This window comes from Odocoileus virginianus, chromosome 10, assembly GCF_023699985.2.
Source record: "Odocoileus virginianus isolate 20LAN1187 ecotype Illinois chromosome 10, Ovbor_1.2, whole genome shotgun sequence".
Classification (NCBI taxonomy): Eukaryota; Metazoa; Chordata; class Mammalia; order Artiodactyla; family Cervidae; genus Odocoileus; species Odocoileus virginianus.
In genome coordinates this window covers 53,042,133-53,067,083 of record NC_069683.1, presented here as the reverse complement: position 1 = coordinate 53,067,083, position 24,951 = coordinate 53,042,133, and the positions used below count along the sequence as shown (strand labels likewise).

At 45.2% G+C, this 24,951-nt stretch overlaps 1 long non-coding RNA gene across 3 annotated transcripts in view; it reads left to right on the top strand.

The window, feature by feature from the left end:
- LOC110130341 (uncharacterized) overlaps nt 1-24,951 on the top strand; it is a 131,370-nt gene that overhangs the window by 57,077 nt on the left and 49,342 nt on the right. Inside the window, exon 1 of one of the 3 annotated variants that reach the window (XR_011490037.1) lies at nt 5,471-6,931. The exons of the other annotated variants lie outside the window; for them this stretch is intronic. This is a non-coding gene — a long non-coding RNA (uncharacterized lncRNA). Of the gene's footprint in view, nt 1-5,470; nt 6,932-24,951 lie in introns of those variants that run through there. 3 annotated transcript variants of the gene reach the window in all.

The following is a 24,951-nucleotide window of genomic DNA, read 5'->3' as shown; positions in this document are numbered from 1 at the left end:
ATTCATTCAACAACTCATTCCTTCATTCATTCAACAAAATCTACAGAGCTCTTCCACAATTCCAGGGAATAGGAAGAATGAGGTATTATGTGTAGTAGTTAAGGCTCTCTTCAAGTCAGGACTGGAGCAGAACAGTCTTAAAATCATGCAGCATCCCCAGCATGGAGCCAGGCAGTATTTTCTGTTGTTGTTCAGTCGCTAAGTTGTGTCTGACTCTTTGTGACTATGGACTGCAGCATGCCAGGCTCCTCTGTCCTCCAGTATCTCCTGGAGTTTGCTCAAGTTCATGTCCATTGAGTTGGTGATGCTATCTAAACATATAATCCTCTGCCACCCCCTTCTCCTTTTGCTTCAATCATTCCTAGCATTAGGGTCTTTTCTGATGAATCAGGTGTTTGCCTCAGATGGCCAAAGTATTGGAGCTTCAGCTTCAGTATCAGTCCTTCCAATGAATATTCAGGGTTGATTTCCTTTAGGATGGACTGGTTTGATCTCCTTGCAGTCCAAGGGACTCTCAAGAGCCTCCTCTAATACCACATCAGTTCTTTGGCACTCAGCCTTCTTTATGGTCTAACTCACATCTGTACATGACTATTGGCAAAAGCATAGTTTCGACTATACAGACTTTTGTCAGTAAAGTGATGTCTCTGCTTTATAATATGTTGTCTAGTTTTGTCATAGTTTTTCTTCCAAGGAGCAAGTGTCTTTTAATTTCAGGTTTCAGTTCAGTTGCTCAGTTGTGTCCGACTCTTTGCGACCCCATGAATCGCAGCACGTCAGTCCTCCCTGTCCAGCACCAACTCCCGGAGTCCACTCAAACCCATGTCCATTGAGTCGGTGATGCCATCCAGCCATCTCATCCTCTGTTGTCCCCTTCTCCTCCTGCTCCCAATCCCTCCCAGCATCAGGGTCTTTTCCAACGTATCAACTCTTCACATGAGGTGGCCAAAGTACTGGAGTTTTAGCTTTAGCATCAGTCCTTCCAATGAACACCCAGGACAGATTTCCTTTAGAATGGATTGGTTGGATCTCCTTGCAGTCCAAGGGACTCTCAAGAGTCTTCAAAAACATCAATTTTTCAGTGCTCAGCTTTCTTCACAGTCCAACTCTTACATCCATACATGACCACTGGAAAAGCCATAGCCTTGACTAGATGGAGCTTTGTTGGCAAAGTAATGTCTCTGCTTTTTAATATGCCATCTAGATTGGTCATAACTTTCCTTCCAAGGACTAAGTGTCTTTTAATTTCATGGCTGCAATCACCATCTGCAGTGATTTTGGAGCTCCCAAAATAAACTCTGTCACTGTTTCCACTGTTTCCCCAACTATTTTCCATGCAGTGATGGGACCAGATGCCATGATCTTAGTTTTCTGAATGTTGAGCTTTAAGCCAACTTTTTCACTCTCCTCTTTCACTTTCATCAAGAGGCTTTTTAGTTCCTCTTCACTTTCTGCCATAAGGGTGGTGTCATCTGCATATCTGAGGTTATTGATATTTCTCCCCCAGCAATCTTGATTCCAGCTTGTGCTTCTTCCAGCCCAGCGTGTCTCATGATGTACTCTGCATATAAGTTAAATAAGCAGGTTGACAATATACAGCACTTTATCAGTGATTTTGGAGTCTAAGAAAAGAAAATCTGTCATTGTTTCCATTTTTCCCCCAGCTATTTGCCATGAAGTGATGGGACCAGATGCCATCATCTTAGTTTTTTAATGTTGAATTTCAAGTCAGTCTTTTCACTCTTCTCTTCACCTTCATCAAGAGGCTCTTTAGTTCCTTTTCACTTTCTGACATTACAGTGGTATCATCTGCATTTCTGAAGTTGTTGATATTTCTCCTGACAATCTTGATTCCAGTTTGTGACTCATCCAGCCTGGCATTTTGCCTGATGTACACTGCATATCAGTTAAATGCACCTTAAACAGGGTGACAATGTACAGCTTTCTTATATTCCTTTCCCAATTTTGAACCAGTTCATTTTTTCATATCTGGTTCCAACTGTTGCTTCTTGATGCACATAACAGGTTTCTCAGGAGACAGATTAGGTGGTTTGGTACTCTCACCTGTTTAAGAATTTTCCACAGTTTGTTGTGATCCATACAGTCAAAGGCCTTAGCATAGTCTATGTAGGAGAAGCAGATTTTTTTCTGGAATTCTCTTGCTTTCTCCGTGATCCAACAAATGGCAATTTGATCTCTGATTCCTCTGCCTTTTCTAAACCCAGCTTGTACCAGTAGCCTTAGGAAAGCTTTAAAGCTCTTGCTGGACCCTTATGTTCCTCAGGTGCAAGATGACAATAACAGTACTTATATCATCCAAGGTCATTAATAAGTGAAGAGAGATAAGTGAGATGATGCATAAGTCATTGAGAATGAGACTTCGCAGATAATAAGTGCTCAAGAATATTTGTTATTATTTGACATGGATTCTGGCTTCTCAAACTGTAAAATATTAAGATTTGCAAAACTCATGCATAAATAAAGATGACGTAAGATAGAAAAGTATGTGTTCTTTAAGAAAGGTACATATGAAATGCTGAACTAAACTTTTCTTTTGTATCATTTGAATATTCTGTAACAAGTAAATCATACACATGGTGCAAATTCCAAAAGCACAGAAAGAAATACGCCAAAGAGTAATTCTCCCTCCCACAGTTGTCCCTGGGCATACAGATTCCCCACCTGGATGCAGCCACTGTTTAGTCCCTCATGCATCTTTCCAGAAAATCTTAGCACATGGAGCATAAGGGTATATGAGCTTTCTTTTCACAGGAATAAGCAGCACACAACCATTGGCCCAGGAAGCTTTCCTTTTTAACTTAGTCATGTGTCCTGGAGTTTGTTCCTGTAGCTCTGCCCCATACCATTCTGTTCTGTGCCAGGACATTGCCAAGTTAACCTACTCTGCATTGCTCCACGTTTACGTTGCTTCCAATATTTTGCTATTACCAAAATGCATGCAATAAATACCATTTCTTGTTAAAGTATTTCTTGAGTTAAATAATGAGTTGTGTAATTGCTGGGACACAGAGTATAAGCATCTGTGAGTTTTACAGCTGTTGCCAAATCATGCTTCACAGAGCTTTTACCACTTTCACTTCTACCAGCCAACAAAACTGAGCCATTAAACTCTTGATCTTTGAGACTGAGCATCTTTTCATCTTCAGGAGCTATTCAGTCTTTTAGGGCTTCCCAGGTGGTGCTAGTGGTAAAGAACCTGCCTGCCAATGCAGGAGATGTAAAGAGACACGGATTTGATCCCTGGGTCGGGAAGATCCCCTGGAGGAGGGCACAGTCACCCACTCCAGTATTCTTGCCTGGAGAAGCCCATGGACAGAGGAGCCTGGTGGGCTACAGTCCATAGGATTTTAAAGAGTCGGACATGATGGAAGTGACTTAGCACAAACTCACGCATAGTCTTTTAAATGAAGTGTCTCTCTTTTAATTGAGGGGTTAATTTTTTTCTCTTTGATTTGAAATGGCCTTTTATATACTAAGGAAACTAGCACACTGTCAGTGGTGCATCATTTGCACCACTGATAGGACTGCCCGTAGACCCCGTCAGAAGGGGTCTTTGTCCTGGCTCCAACCTGGCCTCCTGTGGATGTTCACTACCCCATGGGTGAGGAGTCTGTAGCCCTAAGAGTGTATTCACTTTTCTAGGTCATTCCATGGGTACACAGGATCCTGGGGTTTCCTGCTCAAGCAGCACCAAACCCATTACCAGGCTTCTTTCTTGGGTCCATCATCCTCTAGAGAGTGGACTGTGCTGCTGGCATGCACACCCTTGGACTCATTGGCGTGCATGTGTGTGTGTGTGTGTGTGTGTGTGGAGAGTGGACATGCAGGCTGGGCTGCTGTCTGCATGAGTGCAGGGCCCCTCTGAATTATGAGATGGAGCCAGCATGGGAAGAAAGGGGTGGCTGGGTTAGTCCCTCCCACTCTCACATGTAGGGCCTCCAGGTGGCGCCAGTGGTAAAGAATCCGCCTGCCAGTGCAGGAGACGTGGGTTCCATCCCTGGGTCTGGAAGATCCCCTGGAGGAGGGCATGGCAACCCACTCCAGTATTCTTGCCTGGAGAATCCCATGGAGAGAGGAGCTTGGCAAGCTACAGTCCGTATGGTTGCAAAGAGTCAGACACGACTGAAGTGACTTAGCACACATGCATGCATGCACGACTGTAATGTGTGGTGTGGAACTTTGAAGAGTTCAAGAAGTCTAAGCCCAACCTGGCCTTCTAGGTGGCTTTAAAGGTATATTCTCAAGGTAGGAGATCAAAACACATTTTATTTAAATTAAGTTTATTACTTTGAATCCCAACTTTTAAATACTATACATATACTATGTGGGCCTCCATTTGTAATCTTTCTGTGGCCACTTGCCTTGGGCCCTGCAAATGTCAGGGGCAGGCCTGACCACATCCTCTAGAATCAGCGAGAACCATCGGGCACATTGGCATGTGTGTGCATCTTACTTTGGTATGAAGTAAAGGCCTCCAATTTGTCATGGTTTTCAGAGCTTGAAGGAAGTACAAAAGTCATCTTCACTTTGGACAGTTACTGTCTTACCCCCATTTTACAGATGAGACAGCTGAAACCCGGGGAGATTCAGTGACTTATCCAAAGTCAGTCTGCGGCTTTCTTTTTTCAGGCTGTTTGATATCTTTGCTAAGGGTTTCCATGAAAACTGCTTCAACATCCAGCTTTTCATGTTGCAATCAAATCAGAGAGTGAGAAAGTCTTAAGCAAGAGAGAATAAAGATAGCTTCAAATGCAGGGATCAGACCGGATTTCACAGCAGACCCGAGCTGTCTGTCTTCAGCCGCAGCTCCTGCTGGCTGCCTTTCCTAACAGAGGATCCCTCTCTTTGATGTTCTCCCGTGTGATCATCCGGAAGCACGTGCACCAGCGAGTTGGAATGACGCCATTAAAAATATTGATACTGTTGTGGAGTTGTTTGCATCTTAGACTGCGTGCTGCTCTAACGGCACAGTGGCAAACATGACATTTTCCTTGAGTAATTACAGGAGCCAGCAGATGTTTAGAGTGAATTGCCTGTTTACTGACATGGGAAGCACAGCCTCACAGATCGGGGCTTCTGGAATCACGGCCCTTTGTCACCCAATCGGTGCTCTTTCCTGGGAGTGAGCAGAGAGCCAGGCCCTCAGCTCAGGTCTGAGAACATCCCCAGGTGAGGGAGACGCAGCTTCAGGGCAGGAATCGGGAGCCCTGTGCCGCCCCCACCCCGCCCCGGCCTCCTCCCCTGTGCTGAACAGTGTCCGGAGGACTGTGTGTGTGTGTGTGTGTGTGTGTGAGGGGGTCTCAGCTGGTGTCACCCTCCTCCCCTGGGGACACTGGCAGAGTGGGTGGGCGGGGCTGACCACGTGGTTCCACATCTCAGCCCCTCTGCGCCTGCTCTCTGCTTTCCCTTTTCCACTGTCGTTGCTGTTCAGTTGCTTAGTTGCGTCCGACTCTCCACTACCCCACGGACTACGGTACGCCAAGCTCTCTGTCCTTCCCTGTCTCCCGGAGCCTGCTCAGACTCTTGTCCATTGAGTCGGTGATGCTCTCTCACCATCTCGTCTCCTGCCGTCCTGCTAAGGCACTGCCCTTACTTAGCAGGGTTGCTAAAATTAGATTTCTCTCAATACACTCCTAGTCTTGCTCCAAAGAGGAGACACCGTGTCGCCCTGGAATCCAGTTCCTTTTCGTCGGGATGTGGTGGAAGGCGCAGAGCCTGGAGCCAGACACACCTGGGTTGAGCCTGACCCTCCCTCCGTCAATCACCTAACTTCTCTGAGCCTCAGCTTTCTCCTCTGTTGAAAGGAATGGTAACACTTCTCTCCAATGTTAAGGGTTTAAAAGGAAGTGATGTAAGGATGTACTGATCATAGCTGGCATTGCTCAGTACTTCCTATTTTTAGAACTCAACATGGCTAATATGTGTTTAACTTTACAAATATTGTCACTTAGGATTTCATTAGTCATCAAGAGTTATAAGGGAAGAAGGGTGAGCATTATTCCATGTAAGCAGAGGAGTCGAGTAAGGCACAGAGACGTTTTTACAACTTAATCTACAAATATTCCTGATCATCTGTTGTGTTCAGAGTGCTAACACTTCCGTCTGTAAATCTTACCTTTGAGAAGGTTATAAGCTCACAAGCGAGACTGCTGTGTAGTCAAGAAAAAACTCAGTGAAGGGATGCATTTTGGCTGCTTTGTTCATGGCTGTATACCCAGCACTCCATAAATGTTTGTTGACTGAATGAATGACGTGGTTTTTAACTCCAGACAGAGAAGGGTAATAGCAGATTGACAAGGCTCTCTGGAAATTCAGAACTGGGGAGAGGGGTTCCAGCCAGGAAATGTGAGGAAGTGGTTACATTTGACCTGGGCTTTTTAAAATTTTTTTTTAAAGATGTTTTTGATAGGAACTAGTTTTTAACAGCTAATTTTTTTTCTGGCTGATGTGAAATGACTAACCTTGGAAGAGAAAAGTATAATTCTAAAAGAAGACTCTACCTTATGGTGTTGATTTCTATGGGGAAACTCTAGAGGAAGTTTTTTTTTTCTGATTAGAACATAACATTTTTAATATGTTTTATTTTTAGTGCAGTTTTAGGTTCAGAATAAAATTGAGTACTAGATACAGAGAGCTCACATGTAACCCCTGCTCCCCTCAAACCCCACATGTAACATCTTGTACCGTGGTGGTATGTTTATTAGAGGAAGTTTAATTTAAAAACATAAATTGTACTCTTTATAAATGTATTCAAAGTTGAAGTTCTTTTGAACGCATTTTTTTCCCCCAGACAGGTATGTTATTCTGGGAGGTCATCGGGACTCTTGGGTATTTGGAGGCATTGACCCAATCAGTGGGGTTGCTGCTTTGCAAGAAGTTGCCCAGAGTTTTGGGAAACTGCTGACTAGTGGTAAGTAGTGTTTCTATGGTGAAGTGAAGTCGCTCAGTCCGACTCTTTGAGACCCATGGACTGTAGCCTACCAGGCTCCTCTCTCCATGGGATTTCCAGGCAAGAGTACTGGAGTGGGTTGCCATTTCCTTCTCCAGGGGATCTTCCTAACTCAGGGATTGAACCGGCGTCTCCCACATTCCAGACAGATGCTTTAACCTCTGAGCCACCAGGGGTTTCTGTGGTAGGTGGTGACAAAAAGTGACCAACTGAAATTTCCTTTGCTTTTAGTAGATATACCTAGTTATGTGTGTTAACAATGATTACAGGCTGGAGACCAAGAAAAATGATCATTTTTGCCAGCTGGGATGCAGAAGAATTTGGACTTCTGGGTTCTACAGAGTGGGCTGAGGTAAATAAGACAGAAAAGTTCCTGTTTTCTTGGTCAACAGGCAACAAATATTTGTATCTCACGACTGAAGCAACTTAGTATGCATGCATGCATTGGAGAAGGAAATGGCAACCCACTCCAGTGTTCTTGCCTGGAGAATCCCAGGGACAGGGGAGCCTGGTGGGCTGCCGTCTATGGGGTCGCACAGAGTCGGACACGACTGAAGCAACTTAGCAGCAGCAGTAGTTTTTAAGAAGTATTTACTGTATTTGTTACAGTAGTGCTTCTGTTTTATATTTTGTGTTTCTGGCCACGAGGCATGTGGGATCTTAGTTCCCTGGCCAGGGATTGAACCCACACCCCTGCACTGTAATGTGACATCTTAACCACTGGACCACCGGGGAAGTCCCTGGCCTGGGCTTTGAAAGGGTGACTGAATCTTAGGTTGAGACAAGAGAGGATAGTCCCATGAGCTGAGAAAACAGGGGCAGGAGTGCCAACATGCCACACTAAGGAAAAATGCCTGACGTGTGTTGCCTGGAGATTGGGGTGTGTGATGCCCAAGCTGGGATCAATACTTTGGCAACCATACACTCAGGTTTGCCAGAAAATGTCCCATAATGCCTGCTGCGGGTCAGTGAACACCTGGTGCTTATTTTTAGTGCTGCTTTTTCCTTTCAAAAGCGTCCTGATGTGGAAGATCATTGCATCAGCAGTGAGAGTGAAGCTGTAAGGAAAGCTTAGGGGACTAAGGAAAGAAGGTCAAAGAGTCAGGGCGTGAGTGAATGAGTATTCAAAAGGCGGCTGTGACCACCCAACTCCAGCCGACAGCCACCATGCAAGTAAAGACCCAGGTCACCAATCGTGGTTCTCCAGAGAGACAGAAACAGTAAGATCTGTAAAGATATATACATAAGAGAAGATTTATTGTAGGAATTGGCTCGTGTGGTTTTGGGGACCAGGAAGTCCCATGATTTGCAGTCTATAAACTGGAAAACCAGATGAGCTGATGGTTTAGGTCAGACTGAGCTTGAAATGCTGAGAACCAGGGAGGCAGCAAAAGAAGGAGTGATGATGACGAAGGTCCCCATAGAACCAGGAAAGTGGATGTCAGAGGGCGGGAGGAGATGGATGTTTCAGCTCAAGCAGGGAGAACAAATTCCCCCTTCTTCTTCCTTCTTATTCCTTGCAGGCCCTCAGTGGACTGGATGACGCCCACCCACACTAGGGAGAAAGATCTTTGCTTAGTTCACCAACTAAAATGTTAATCTCTTCTGGAAACACCCTCACAGACACACTTAGAAATAATGTTTAATCAGCTATCTGGGCATTCCTGTGCACATAACATTAATCATCCTAGTGGGCTTGCCAGATCTCCTGGTTGAGATAAGTCAGAAGTCTGAATTTTTATGTGTAACTCCTGATTTTAAAGCATTGGTTCAAGAAAATATGAAAAACTATGGAGATCAAACAAAATCCGTCTGGATACTGTAACTGGCCTGAGGCCACCATTCTGCCCCCCTCGGGGGCAGTGGGGAACTGGGAGATTTCTGAGGAGGGGGTCAGTGACCTGATTAGACCTGAGGGTCACTGGGACCTTGGTGTCAAGGAAGGGCCAGGGATGGGGGCAGGGATGAGCGTGGAGGTGGGGCCTCTGGTGGGAGCTCCAGGCCATGGACCAAGTGAGCCATGGGGCAGCTCTGACCAAAGCTGGGGGCAGCAGGGATGCAGACAGAGACAAGATGCTGGACCCTTTGCAGAGGCCTGGACGGCGGGAGCTGGCCGGTTGTGAGGCTGGGGCCCCAGCAGGCTTGTGGGAGTCACACTGTGGAGGTTACAGTTCCCACAAGAGATGCCTGTGACACTCTGCTTCTTCCTCAGCGGGGCTTGGCAAGGTTAGCTGTCACCTATCTGGTTATACCACCTGGGGGTTGCTGCTCTGCACCCTGGTTAATGCTCCAGGAGAAGACATCCACCCACAGCTCAGAATCCCACTTGATTCCCAGAGTCACCAGTCACGCCCCTGGAGCAGGAAGCAGTGCAGTGAGGAAATGGGTGTTGGTGGCTATCTGAAATGTAAGACGTGCTCTCAAAAAAAAAAAAAACACAAAACCTCTTACAAACTGTGAATGCTGCTGGTGATGACTCAGTTAGAATATGTCCCCCAAAGAAGTTAACCAAGCTTGTAATGAGTTTCTCACACAACACCAGAGTTGGGCTGAGAATGAGGGCAGCTCTCGGGATTAAACACATTCCACCCAGGCAACAGGCTCAGCCACTGATTCGACCCCCAGGGGGCTGGGTTTTCCCTCTCTGAGGAGCTGGCCACCAGTGTTTGCATCATCAGAGCTCCCGGCCAGCAAAGCCATGAGCAAGATAACTGGGTGGGTGATGGTTAATTCTCAGGATCGCTATATGAGGCAGGGCTGATACTATCCCCATATCAAAAATTAAGACACTGAGGCTCCAAGGGGAGAGGAGAAATAAAGCAGAAAGTTGAAGGAAAATAAAAAAAAACCCAAGTCAAGAACCTGTCAAACTGAGGCCTATTGTGGGCGGGACATGCTCAGCTCCTAGAGGATTCTGCCGGAACACAGGAAGGGTGCTGGACTCGGTCCTCACTCATGAGTGAGTGCTCAGCCACTCATCTGTCCTTGGCTCTTCTGAATCCCAAGGGTTGTCACCTGCCAGGCTCCACGGTCCGTGCGATTTCGCAGGCAAGAATGCTGGAGTGGATAACCATTTCCTTCTTCAGGGGAATCTTCCTGACCCAGGGATTGAACCCGTGTCTCCTGTGTTGCGGGCAGATGCTTTACCACTGAGCCACCTGGGAAGCCACTGTCTTCCCTCAGTCAAACGCTCTCCTGAGAAAGTAATTCTGCACAGCCGCCATCCCCCTTCCTCCCTGCAGCTCTGATGCTTGTACAGTGCACGGGCAAGACCAGGTATTTGGGTCCAGTCACAGCCCCGCCGTGTCATAGCTGTGTTTTATTGTTGTTCAGTCGCTCAGTCCTGTCTGACTCTGTGACCCCAGGGACTGCAGCACGCCAGGCTTCCCTGTCCTTCACCATCTCCCAGAGCTTGCTCAAACTCATGTCCATTGAGTCGGTGATGCCATCCAACCATCTCATCCTCAGTCATTCCCTTCTCCTGCCGTTCAATCTTTCCCAACATCAGGGTCTTTTCTAATGAATCAGTTCTTTGCATCAAGTGGCCAAAGTATTAGAGCTTCAGCTTTGGAATCAGTCTTTCCAATGGGTATTCAGAATTGATTTCCTGTAGGATTGCCTAGTCAGATTTCCTTGCAGTTGAAGGGGCTCTCAAGAGTCTTCTTCAACACCACAGTTCAAAAGCATCTATTTCTCGATGCTCAACGTTCTTTATGGTCCAACTATCACATTCATACATGACTACTGGTAAAACCATGGTGTTGACTATACAGACCTTTGTTGGCAAAGTAAGGTCTCTGCTTTTTATTTGCTGTTTGTCATAGCTTTTCTTCCAAGGAGCAAGCATTTTTAATTTCATGGCTGCAGTCACCATCTGCAGTGATTTTGGAACCCCCCCCCCCCCCTTAAATAAAATCTGTCACTGTTTCTATTGTTTCCCCAGCTATTTGCCATGAAGTGATGGGACCAGATGCCATGATCTTAGTTTTTTCAATGTTGAGTTTCAAGCAGGCCTTTTCACTCTCCTCTTTCACCTTCATCAAGAGGCTCTTTAATTTCTTTTTGCTTTCTGCCATAATGGTTGTGTCATTTGCGTATTTGAGGTTATTGATATTTCTCCCTGAAATCTTGATTCCAGGTTGTGCTTCATTCAGTCCAGTTTTTTTGCAGTGTACTCTGCATATAAGTTAAATAAGCAGGGTGACAATACAGCCTTGACATACTCCTTTCCCAATTTGGAACAAGTCTGTTGTTCCATGTCCAGTTCCAACTATTGCTTCTTGAACTGCATATAGATTTCTCAGGAGTCAGGTAAGGTGGTCTGGTATTCCCATCTCTTGAAGAATTTTCCACAGTTTGTTGTGATCCACACAGTCAAAGGCTTTGGCATAATCAATAAAGAAGAAGTAGATGTTTTTCTGGAATTCTCTAGCTTTTCCTCTGATCCAGTGGGTGTTGGTAATTTGATCTCTGGTTTTTCTGCCTTTTCTAAATCAAGGTTGAACATCTGGAAGCTCTTGGTTCATGTACCATTGAAGCCTAGCTTGGAGAATTTTGAGCATTAATTTACTAGCATGTGAAGTGAGTGCAATTATGCAATAGTTTGAACATTCTTTGACATTGCCTTTCTTTCGGATTGGAATGAAAACTGACATTTTGCAGTCCTGTGGCCACTGCTGAGTTTTCCAAATTTGCTGGCATATTGAGTGCAGCACTTTCACAGCATCATCTTTTGATTTGAAATAGCTCAGCTGAAATTCCATTACCTTCGCTAGCTGTGTTCATAGTGATGCTCCTAAGGCCCACTTAACCTTGCACTCCAGGATGTCTGGCTCTAGATGACTGATCACACCATCATGGTTATATGGGTCATTAAGATCTTTTTTGTAAGTTTTTCTGTGTATTCTTGCCATCTCTTCTTAATATCTTCTGCCTCTGTTAGGTCCATACGGTTTCTGTCCTTTATTGTGCCCATCTTTGCATAAAAATTCCCTTGGTATCTCTAATTTTCTTGAGGAGATCTCCAGTCTTTCCCATTCTATTGTTTTCCTCAATTTCTTTGCACCATTTGGTTAGGAAGGCTTTCTTATATCTCCTTGCTATTCTTTGGAACTCTGCATTCAGATGGGTATATCTTTACTTTTCTCTGCCTTTTGCTTCTCTTCTTTTCTCTTTGTAAGGCCTCTTCAGACAACCATTTTGCCCTTTTGCATTTCTTTTTCCTGGGGATGGTTTTGATCACCTCCTCCTGTACAATGTTGTGAACCTCTGTCCATAGTTCTTCAGACATTCTTTCTACCAGATCTAATCCCTTGAATCTATCTGTCACTTCCACTGTATAATTGTAAGAGTTTTGATTTAGGTCAAACCTGAAAGGTCTAGTGGTTTTCCTTACTTTCTTCAACACAGGGTACAAAAGTGGTGAGAGAAATTGAGAACCCTTTCTGAGAGAGTTGTTGGTGGGCTGGGGACTGCCTGCAACCTTCCCCATCCCACAGGGAGCAGTGGGAAGTTGAGGACCACTTCAGAGAGCCAGAAAAATCTCTGGCTTTGGGGATGCATAGGGAATGATCTGGGCTCACACTTGTGGCTGCAGATGGAAAGTCACATCTGGAAGCAGCCACACTCTCCTCCTTCAGCTGGACATGCCTCCTGGCCCAGATATGGGACTCGTGTTAGGACAGGCCTGTAAGGAATCCTGCAAAGGGAAGGTCCCCAGTACCAGTACTAAGATTCTGTGAGTGTCCCCCTTGGGAGAAGTCAGGGATGGATGGGATGGTTAATTTTATGTGTCAACCCAACTATGTCATGGGATGCCCAGACATTTGGTCAAACATTATTTGAGTGTGTCCATGATGCTATTTCTGTGTTTCTCATAGCATTTGAGAATAGCATTTGAATCAAAGGTGGTTAAAGCAGATTGCTTTCCTTCATGTGGGTGGGCCTCGTCCAATCAATTAGAGAACAAAAAGGCTAAGGGGGAACTCCTTTTGCTTGCTTTGAGCTGCAACAAAATCTGCCTTCAAACTTGAATTGAACCATCAGGTCTTTGTGGGTCTTGAGCTCACTGGTGTCTGGACTAGAACTTAAACCACAGGTTCTCCTTGTTCTTGGGCCCTAAGACCCAGATTGGAACCACATCGGCCCTCCTGGGCCTCCCCAGCTAGCCAACAGCAGATCTTAGACCCTCTCAGTCTCCATAATCATGTGCACCAATTCCATGTACTACATCTGTCTATCATTATCTATCTATGTATCTCTGTACCTACAGATCTATCATCTTTATCATCTAGCTATCCATCTATCTGTTATCTATAATCTATCTATCCATCCGTATATATCTTACTGGTTCTGCTTCTCTGGAAGTAAACACTGAAGTTGAAGGGCAGGATAGGGAAGGCTAGCAGAAGAGGCATTGCCCACAATGTGGAACCCATGAAAGTGCCACGTGAGAAAAACTCAGCTTTTAAGCCCTGCCAGGTCCAGAGAGTGAAAGGCCATCTTAAGTGAGAGCCAGTCAAGTGATTACCTTCCTGCCCCCTTAGTTACTCTGTCTCCTGCTTCCATGGGAGCTGAGGGTGGGGCTGGGGGGGCAACGAAGCAGTCGAGGAAGATGGGGGCTGTGGGAGAGACAGAAGTTGACTACATGTGCCTCTGGGCTGCCGCTTGCCCCATTCGCTAGGGACGAATAGAAACTGCCATGCAGCAAGGAAGCATCAGTTCAGATCTCTGAGAATCAAAATACTCATGAAGAATAAAGGGGAAGAAAGCAAGATTATGCAGAGGGAGATGCTTTGGGCCATACTGTTGAAGGGAAAAGGAGGGGGAATTGGGTAGGAAGAATCCCAGCCCACGTGCGATGCTGAGCGAGTCTAAGAGTGGCTCGCTAGCCTTCCACTTGTCCCCATCTAGTCCCCAGCACTGACTCAACGGACATGAGTTAGAATAAACTCTGGGAGATATGAGGGACAGGGAAGCCAGGCGTGCTGCAGTCCATGGAGTCGTAAAGAGTCGGACACGACTTAGCGATTGGACAACAGTCCCCTAGCAGAGGATGCCATCAGGAGAGTCCCCTCGCAGGCAGGAGTGGCCTGGTTCTGGTTGTGCTTGGCCTTCCGTTGGGAGCAGCCCTGGGAAGTACGGCCTTGGTGCAAGTGTGGCGGTGGGACCCCAGGGTGGGCTGGGCTGTCAGTTAGCTCTGACCCCACAGCAGGTTCCCCTGAAGGAGAAAGAAGCAGTCATCTTCACGGCCACCATAGGCCCCGACCACCCTTTCTCACGCCCTCTTTTTTGCTCCCCAACAGTCATACTCCCTGCAGAGTCCACATGCAGCAGACCCCATCTGGGCAGAGAGGAACATTCTAACTCCAAGTCGGGTTTTGATTATTGAGTGCGATCTGACCATTGTTAACTGCGGAATTGGGACTGTTTGCATTTGAAAGTGACTATAGAAGTCTTTATTACCTACAAGTGACCAGAAGAACCATGTTCATTATTTAAGATTTCATCCAAGAAGGACCACTTCCACTGAGGAGGTAAAAATGAACTGTGGGTCTCAAAGTAAAAATACCTTTATGACACTGTTTCCTGAGTCCTGCTCGTTCAATGTAGTGGTTACAGCTATAAAATGCTTAGAATAATGGCCATACACTAACCACTAAATAAGAGAGGTTAGCTTCAGGCAACCTTGAGGTGCCTTGAAAGAGGAGAGAGAGGAGACTAGAGACAGGAAAGGATGGGGGAAGCAGAAAGGGCAGGTGGGCGTCAGTGCGCATGCCCAGCCCTCTTGCTGGCAGCTGAGCTCTGGGGGGGTACCCTCCCCACGTGAGGTCTGCGAGAGGCTGGGGCCAGCGGGGGACTGCTCAACATCCATCTCTGGAATTAATTAGATCATGAAGCCACTGTACTTGGAGAAAGAGAAAGAGGTCCGTGTGTCCTGCTGGCTGGAGCCCAACTCTCTGGGGAGTGTCTGTAGCTTCCTGGAAGAGTGGGTGTGTCTTTTGGTTATTTAGGGAGCATATTGCTACTGAGCTGGCCCTAAAACAATATCAGTCATCTCCATTGAACCTTGCCAGCAGCCATGAAAGGCTCTGTGCAAGTGAAAAATCCATTCTTGTTTCTTAAGATGCTGAAAGGATAGTTGGAGAGAAAGACATGTGAATAGAAAATTGATAATAAAGACATAATAAAAGCTCAAAGAAAAAGCTCAGGTGATAATGAAGATCTAGCATCAGGGCACTGTAGGCTTAACAACCAGATGAATGCTTCCAGCCAGAATTGCTACAGGAATTCAGGACTCGGAGACCATGGAATTGGACAGATAGAGTTAAAGTCACATTCCTACCTTCATCTGCTGAGTGACCTTGGACACAGGACTGAACCACTTTGAGCTTCAATTTCCTAACCTGTTGAGGGGGTATAGGAAGATGAAAGAATAGATTGATAGGGTGCTGGTAAAAATATATCATAAGTGCTCCACATGCTTTAACTTTCTTTCTTATTTTCCAATGGCTGGAGTGGCAAGAATGGCCACAGGTTAGTGAGACTTGAGCTGAGCCTCTCAGTAAGGAGGATTTGGTGGCTGTGTTGTCAAAGGTAGATTGTTGAAAAAAGTATTAGTTTCTTGGTCACATCCAACCCTTTGCAACCCCATGGACCATAGCCTGCTAGGCTCCTCTGTCCATGGGATTTTCCAGGCAAGAATATTGCAGTGGGTAGCCATTCCTTTCTCCAAGGGATTTTCCCAATCCAGGGATCTAACCCTGGTCTCCTGCATTGCAGGCAGATTCTTTACCATCTGAGTCACTAGATAGATTATGGTACAAGAAATGCTTGGTGGAGGGTAAGTTCAAGGTGTCTTGGTTAACACTGACTGCAAGAGTTTGATTGTTACAGGAGTAGGGGATATAAAGACGATGGAAAGCTGAGTCTGAAGTTGAGAATGTGGGAGTGGAATCACAGTAATAGCTACAGCCGTTTAGCTTGTGTTGTGGGCTGAATTGTATGTTCCCCCTCCCCAAATTCATATGTCTGAGTCCTAACCCCTCAATAGTTCAGACTGTGACCACACTCGGAGGTAAAGTCTTTACATAGGTAATCAAGGGAAAATGAACTCTTTAGAATGGGCCCTAATACAACACGACTGGTATCCTTATAGGAAGAGGAGATTTGGACACACACAGGGGGAAGATGATATGGAAACCCAGGGAGAAGACAGCCGCCGACAAGCCCGGCAGAGAGCCTGCACAGATCCTTTGCTCATAGCTCTCAGAAGAAACCAGCGCTGTAGATACCTCGATCTTAGATCTTCAGCTTCCAGATCTGTAAAAAAGTAAATTTCTGTTGTGTAAGCCACCCTCTGTGATGTATCTTTTGATGGCAACCCTAACAAACAAATACAGTTAGGGCAAGCACTTTCCATGTGTTCTCTTATCATTGGGCAATGGGAGTAATATTTTCATTGCAGAGTGGTTGCAGCCTTGGGGTGGGTGCTGGGAGTCAAACCCTGGATCCACCATTTATAGCTTGGACGTCAAATGCAGATGGTGGTAATAGTGGAGGTGGGGTTGGAAGAGGATGTAATAAATGATGGGGAGATTTACTTAGGACCTAAGTTGGATGAAGCCACACACAGTCTAAAGTGCTGTCCCCTGGGCTTGGTCTCAGGAGGACATCTAGGAGCCCTCAAGTGCTGGCTAAATCTTTACTGGTTTTACCTGGATCTTGACCCAGAGCTCTCCTGTAATGTGTCCCTGATATGATTTGTTTCCAGGTGGATCCTGCCTGTGATGACTACACCTTGATGCCCCTTGATTTAGCCCGTATTCTGTGTTCTGTGTGGCCCCCAGCTCCCTCTCCTGGTTGCTCTAACCACCTTCCTAGTACCTAACAAGTCCTTGGTCACTGTTATGGACCGAATGGTCTTGTTTCTATCAAATTCTTGTTTTGAAATCCTAACCCCTAATATGATGGTATGAGGAGGTGGGCGTTTGGGAACTGGTTAGGTCATGAGTGTGGAGCACTTATGAAAGGGACCCTGGAGAGCTCTCTTGCCCTCTTTCTGCCTTGTGAGGACACAGTGACAAGTTGGCAATCTGAAGCTCAGAAGAGGGCTCCCAGCAGAGACTGACCATGCCGGCACCTTGATCTGAGACTTCCAGCCTCCAGCCTGTGAGATAGACACTTATTGTATAAGCTGTCTAGTCTATGGTTATTTGTCATAACAGTCCAAACTAAGTCATCAAGTAAGTATTAGGGTGAATATAGTGTTTAAAGCAAAAGGGGCTATGTTAGTGTGCGTAAAGTATTTAGTCACTCAGTCATGTCCAATTCTTTGTGACCCTATGGACTGTAGCCCACCAGGCTCCTCTGTCCACAAAATTTCTCAGGCAAGAATACTGGAGAGGGTTGCCACTTCCTCCTCCAGGGGATCCTCCCAACCTAGGGATTGAACTCGGGTCTCCCACATTGCAAGCAGTCTCCTTACCATTTGAGTCACCAGGTAAGCCCTCGAAGGTGCTAGTAATTGGTAAAGAATGGACTCTAAAGAGAATAGGAAGATTAGATAACTTCACTGGCTTAAAAAAAAGTGTATCATATTTTTCTTCACTTAAAAATAAACATTATGAGAAACTTAGAAAATGTCTCTCATATGAGTAAAAGGAGAGAGAAAAAAATACTACTCATTCTGATCACATAAGGATAACAAAGTAATCAATGCACTGAGCAAGTGATAATCCTCAGAATGTATGTAAACAACTTACAAACTGTTGTTGGAACTGCTGTTCAGACCTGATCAAACCTGCTCTTGTCTAGTACATTTTTGTTCCTTTGATAACATCTAGAGCAGATGACTCATAACTCTTTGCCAACTCAAATAAAAAAATTCTCTTGTAACGTTTAATCACAAAACAAACCCTTTCAGTAATTTAAATGTCTATTCTGTGTAATAGCAAAATTCAGGATTTACTTTAAAGTTTCTCTGTAACAGAGTCTGACAACGATCTACCAAAATTCCATTTAAAAAAAAATTTCCTTCATAATGAAGTTCTGCTCTCCTTGGCTGGCCAACTGGACTACATTTCCCAGTCTCCCTTGCAGTAAAGTGATCATGTGGCTGAATTCTAGCTAATGGAACATGAGGAGAGAGGATACCTTTCACTTCTAAGCCTGTCCCCTTGAAACTTGTGTGCCCCTCCATTTTGTTGTTGTTTAGTCGCTCTGTTTTGTGACCCCATGGACTATAGCCTGCCAGGCTCCTCTGTCTATGGGATTTCCCCAGGCAAGAATACTGGAGTGGGTTGCAGTTTCCTTATCCAGGGGATATTCTCCACCCAGGGACCGAACCCGGGTCTCCTGCATTGGCAGGCAGATTCTTTACCACTGAGCCACCAGGGAAGCTGGACAATACTGTTTCCTAATTCCAGTTGACTGAGATGGAAGCTGTAGATTAAGGATTATTGGCCAGGATTTCCAAATAACTGCAGAAACAATGCAAAACTCTACATGCAACCATCCAAATGCAGAGTTCCAAAGAATAGCAAGGAGAGGTAAGAAGGCCTTCCTCAGTGATCAATGCAAAGAAATAGAGGAGAATAAATGGGAAAGATTAGAGATCTCTTCAAGAAAATTAGAGATATGAAGGGAACATTTCATGCAAAGATGGGCACCATAAAGGACAGAAATGATATGGACCTGACAGAAGCAGAAGATATTAAGAAGAGGTGGCAAGAATACACAGAAGAGCTATACAAAGAAAGATCTTAATGACCAGATAACTACGATGGTGTGATCACTCATCTAGAGCCAGACATCCTGGAGTGTGAAGCCAAGTGTGCTCTAGGAAGTATCACTATGAACAAAGCTGGTGGAGATAATGGAACTCCAGCTAAGCTATTTCAAATCCTAAAAGATGATGCTGTGAAAGTGCTGCATTCAATATGCCAGCAAATTTGGAAAACTCAGCAGTGGCCACAGGACTGCAAAATGTCAGTTTTCATTCCAATCCCAAAGAGAAGCAATGTCAATGAATGTTCAAACTACCACACAATTGCACCCATCTCACACCCTAGCAAAGTAATGCTCAAAATTCTCCAAGCTAGGTTTCAACAGTGCGTGAACCAAGAGCTTCCAGATGTTCAACCTTGATTTAGAAAAGGCAGAGGAACCAGATAAAATTACCAACATCTGCTGGATCATAGAAAAAGCTAGAGAATACCAGAAAAACTATTTCTGCTTCATTGATTATGCTGAAGCCTTTGACTGTGTGGATCACAACAAACTGTGGAAAGTTTGTCAAGAGATGGAAATACCAGTTTACCTTACCTGCCTCATGAGAAATCAGTATGCAAGTCAAGAAGCAACAGTTAGAACTGGACATGGAACAATGGACTTGTTCCAAATTGGGAAAGGAATATGTTAAGGCTGTATACTGTCACCTTGCTTATTTAACTTATATGCAGAGTACATCATGCAGAAAACCAGGCTGGATGAAGCACAAGCTGGAATCAAGATTGCTGGGAGAAATATCAATAACCTCAGATATACAGTTGACACGACCCTTATGGCAGAAAGTGAAGACACAACCATTATTGCAGAAAGCGAAGAGGAATTAGAGATCCTTTTGGTGAAAGTGAAAGAGGAGAGTTAAAAAGCTGGCTTAAAACTCAATATTCAAAGAACTTAGATCATGGTATCTGGTCCCATGACTTCATGGGAAATAGATGGGGAAACAGTGGCAGACTTTATTTTTTTGGTCTCCAAAATCACTGCAAAATGACTGCAGCCATGAAATTAAAGGACGCTTACTCCTTGGAAGAAAAGTTATGACCAACCTAGACAGCATACTAAAAAGCAGAGACGTTACTTTGCTGACAAAGTATGGTTTTTCTGTAGTCATGTATGGATGTGAGAGTTGAACCATAAAGAAGGCTGAGCATCGAAAAATTGATGCTTTTGAACTGTGGTGTTGGATAAGTCTCTTGAGAGTCTCTTGGACTGCAAGGAGGTCCAATCAGTCAATCCTAAAGGAAATCAGTCCTGAAGCTCCAATACTTTGGCCACCTGATGCGAAGAACTGACTGATTTGAAAAGTCCCAGATGCTGGGACAGATTGAAAGCAGGAGGAGAAGGGGATGACAGCATGAGATGATTGGATGGCATCACCAACTCAATGGACATGAGTTTGAGCAACTTCTGGGAGTTGGTAATGGACAGAGAAGCCTGGTGTGCTGCAGTCCATGGTGTCGCAAAGAGTCAGATATGACTGAGCAACTGAACTGAACTGAACTGTGTGCAGCAAAGCCTCCTGCCTTCCTCACTACCCTAACCTGGAACTTCCCTGCACTGTTTTATGAGCAAGAAATAATCCTCTATTAGGTTGAGTAACTAAATGTTTGCGTCTGTTTGTTTCTGCAGCCCAACCTCCTCTGACGAATACATTCTCCACTCACATCCCCATCAGGCTAAAAGCTTGCAGTGGGAAAGGTTCACAGTCAGCGCTCTCCTCCATGCTTTCTACCTCCTTTCCTACCCTCAGTTCTGCTGACCCTCTGTGATTTCTGACCCCTCTGGGGTGGGCAGGAGAGGAGGAGAGAGGTCAGAAGCCAGAGAGATCTTACTTGACTGAGACGGTTGTAAACTTGTCTCTTTGTCCTCATTGCTTTGGTATGTGTTCCAAGTTGACTCTCCTGGGTTGCTTTTATGGGGTGTGCTAAAGAGCTTCTGTTTCTCCCTCCAGATGTAGTCTCTCACCCCCTTCAACCTGCTTTTGCCCCAGATGGTTGACCGGTATAGACAGTATCAGAGGGCTTCTTTGGCTTTTGTCATCTGCTTGAGTTTGGCCAATGGCGAGCACTGGCAGGAGACTAGTGAGAGGCAGGAGAGAGAGGTGGGGGCCTTTGTTCCTCTGATCCTCTTCCTGTTAGGCTGCACTGTCTTCCGGCATCCCTCTGCTGAAGGTCACAGCTCCTGCTGGGAAGTTCTTTCCATATATGGCTCTCTGCATCTGGGCTCTAGCGACTACTCCCACCCTTGCTCCTGTAGGATGGTACAAGCTGTTATTAGCTCCAGAGCACTGCACTGTTTCCCAAGGTCTCCCTCTGCCCTGCCCACGCCTTCTTGTTTTTGTTGCTGTTCAGTTGCTCAGTTGTATCTGGACTCTTTGCAACTCCATGGACTGTAGAACACGCCACACTCCCCTGTCCTTCACTGTCTCCTGGAGTTTGCTCAAACTCATGTGTATTGAGTCAGTGATGCCATCCAACCATCCCAGCCTCTGACACCCCCTTCTCCTCCTGGCCTCAATCTTTCCCAGCATTAAGGTCTTTTCTAATTAGTTGGCTCTTCATACACACTCTATTCAACCCTCCTCAAAGGATCAAATTTGAGTGACACCTGTTCTGCTACTGTGGGCTCTTCGGAGATGCGCCACCCAGAGCATCCAGCAGGGTGCACTTCCAGTGATGTGGCCAGTGTGTCTGCTATGCTGCCAGCTTAGAATTCGACCCTCAGCTCCTGAACTTTCCATGGTGTGTCTGCTCCACTGGAGCTCATATTACCCCTCCAAGTGCTCTACTGCAAGAGAAAATTGAGGCTCAGGTGGCCTGCCCACAGTCCAAAAGCTAGTGAGTGGTGGAGCCCAGAGTCAGCTGCAGCTTCAATTACCATCAAAGCTAGTGCGCTGCCCTCCGCTGTGACTCCACACGCATTAACAACCAGATTCCCAAAGCCTCTTCAAGCTCGTACTCCCACCAGGTAGAAAGTGACGTCATCCTTGTTTTCATCTTGACTAGAATTCTGCATGGGTTAGATTGAGTGGTTGGAGCTGGTCTTGCGAGAGCTCCTTTTTCTGACATGAAGATAAATGCCTGATTGATAAGATGATTCCATCAGGAAATTGTGGGAAGGAGATACAACAAGTAATTTAGCCCAGATTCTGCAGTGCTTCTACTGAACAAGACAGTCAGTGACTCAGTGAAAATTAGGCTGCAAGCAGTGGGGTGCCCTCAGCAGGTAGATGTGGACCATGTGGTGGTGTTTGTCAGCACTTCACTTGGAGTGGGGACGTCTCTGCTCCCATAACCAATTCTCTCCCCAGCGCCACCACTGCTCCCAGGCCTGAGAACATCTTACAGCTCATCTTTTGGCAAATGCAGCATTGACATCGTAGCACTTCAGTCTACCTTTGTATATTGGAAGAGGGTGGGGACGGGTCCATGGCTCTCTTGCCTACACTCCCTAGAGGGTAGGTCTCCTGCCAGCTCCCAGCCTGGGTTTCCCTCCAATGTGGCAGTGATGCAATAACAGGCATCAGGAGTTCCTCTCTCAGGACGCTTTTCTTGACCCCATCCGTGGGCTGGGACCTCTCCTAAGTGCTTTCACAATGCCCTGTTCTTAAGACCTTTGTTAGTTCAAGAAGTGTTTATTCAGCACCGACTATGTCCCTAGGCCGGGGCTTGTCAAGTGTGCTAGTGGTAAAGAAACCTCCTGCAAACGGGTTGGGAAGATCCCCTGGCAGAGGGCATGGCAACCCACTCCAGTATTCTCACCTGGAGAATCCCCATAGACAGAGGAGCCAGGCGGGCTACAGTCTATGGGGGTCGCAGAGTCTGAAGCGACTTAACACATTTGCCTAGTCTTCTTCTAGGAACTTGCTCTAAAATCTTAACATAGCACTTGTATCACGGTTTTGTAATTGTCTACTTCAAAAGACTCCAGGAAAATCACCGACTTTAAATAGGAAATATTCACCTTTTTTACTGTTTTAATCAAGAATATTGAAAACTTTCACACCACTTTATGTAATCTTGCTGCATCTTAGGAATATATTCAATAGAAATAGAAATGAAGAGACTTATGGACAAAGTTGGTTATTACAGTGTCGTTTATGGAACAAAAACATCAGGAAACAATGAAATATAAAACATAGGAAACATAGGTTACATACATTTATGCACATCATACAGTCAAATACTACTAAATTTTAACATTGTGGAAATATTCATATTTTTATCTTGGCTAGAATTCTACATGAATTCTGAGAGGCTGTGTCTTATTATCATTTACAAATATTTTATTTAAAAGCTATTATTAAAAAATCTTTGCAGACTAGTGTGTTGCACATTGCCAGCAAACAGATACTCATTACAAATTTACTGAATGAACTGATGTAGCATTTGGGTTGACTATTGGATAAGTTGAGGTTTAGGGTTTTCCTGACAGTCTTTTTTTTTTTGGTCAGGAGAGGAAAACAAGTCAGTCAAGTGTTGCTCAAGGTCACACCCAAGGTGGTGAGCAGAGTCCGTGTTAGAATGTAGATTCCTGGAGGGTCATCTCCCTCTCCTTCACTCTCCTACTGGTTTCTATTTCATCTTTCCTGGTGTGGCCAGTACGACTACATGAGTTTGCTGTGAAGAGAGAGTTTTTGATTCTGAATTCTGTTTAGAGGCCCCAGGAAACAGAGAAAACTGTGCAGATATCACCATGACCTCTGAATGTTCCGAAGGAGAACACTGAGGTCTAGAGGACTATGGAACCCCCAGGCCACACAGGTGGAGAGCTGGGGTGAGAAATTGTCACTGACCTTTCAGCCACACAACACCATTGAGACAGGGCTGTGGTTTAGTGAGGGGCCTGCCGGGGAAGGGTTTATGGTCTCGCCATCTCCTTATTGGTCTAAGAAGGACTGATGTCCACCAGGTGATGATAGGTGAGTAATCTGACCAGGGGACAGGAGTTTGGGGAAGTATCGTGTGTCCTCCCTCCCCCAGCCCTCCCAGCTCCTGGTCCCACTGTGCGCTGTGCCCTGACAGGGACTCCGTGAATAGGTACAGGCAGAAATTGATATCTTAGAAATTGAATCTTAGAACAATGCAAAACAATGTAAGCAGTAGTTTGTATAACACTTCACAGTTCTCTAAGTGCTTTCACATACGTTATTCTCATTTCAGGTACCTGCTCTCATTTGAAATTGTTGCAGGTGTAAGTGTATAAATAAAATATCAATTAAGTCAGGGCCTGAAATAAATCAGTCTGTGCTCAAACAGGAATTAAAAAATTTAAAAAAATGACAGCTCATCCATCTAGGACTAATCCCCAGATCTGATCCATGGCACACCTCCCCTCCCTAACAAGTGTGTTCCAATTTCATAGTGCCCACTGATCTGCACATTTATTCTTTAAAAAAAAATTATTATTATTTTGTAGTTTTTTAAAATGTCACAAGATGCAAACTTTATTTATTTATTATTATTATTTTATTTGGCTGCACAGCACAGCATGTGGGATCTTAGTTCCCCGAACAGGGATTGAATTTGTGCCTCCTGAATTGGAAGCACAGAGTCTTAACCACTGAACAGTCTGAGAAATCCCATTATCTGTTCCTTTTTTTAAAAAATTAGTTTATTTTAATTGGAGGCTAATTACTTTATAATATTGTAGTGATTTTGCCATACGTTCACATGAATCAGCCATGGATGTCCCCCATCCTGATCCCCCCTCCCACCCCTCCCCATCCCATCCCTCAGAGTCATCCCAGTGCACCAGCCCTGAGCGCCCTGTCTCATGCATTGAACCTGGACTGGCGATCTATTTCACATATGGTAATATACATGTTTCAATGCTATTCTCTCAAATCATCCCACCCTTGCCTTCTCCCACAGAGTCCAACAGTCTGTTCTTTACATCTGTGTCTCTTGCTGTCTTGCATATAGGGTCATTGTTACCATCTTTCTAAATTCCATATATATGCATTAAAATACTGTAGTGGTGTTTTTCTTTCTGACTTACTTACTGTGTACAATAGGTTCCAGTTTCATCCACCTCATTAGAACTGATTCAAATGCATTCTTTTTGATGGCTGAGTAATATTCCATTGTGTATATGTACCACAGCTGTCTTATCCATTTGTCTGCCGATGGGCATCTAGGTTACTTCCATGTTCTGGCTGTTATAAACAGTGCTGCGATGAACATTGGGGTGCA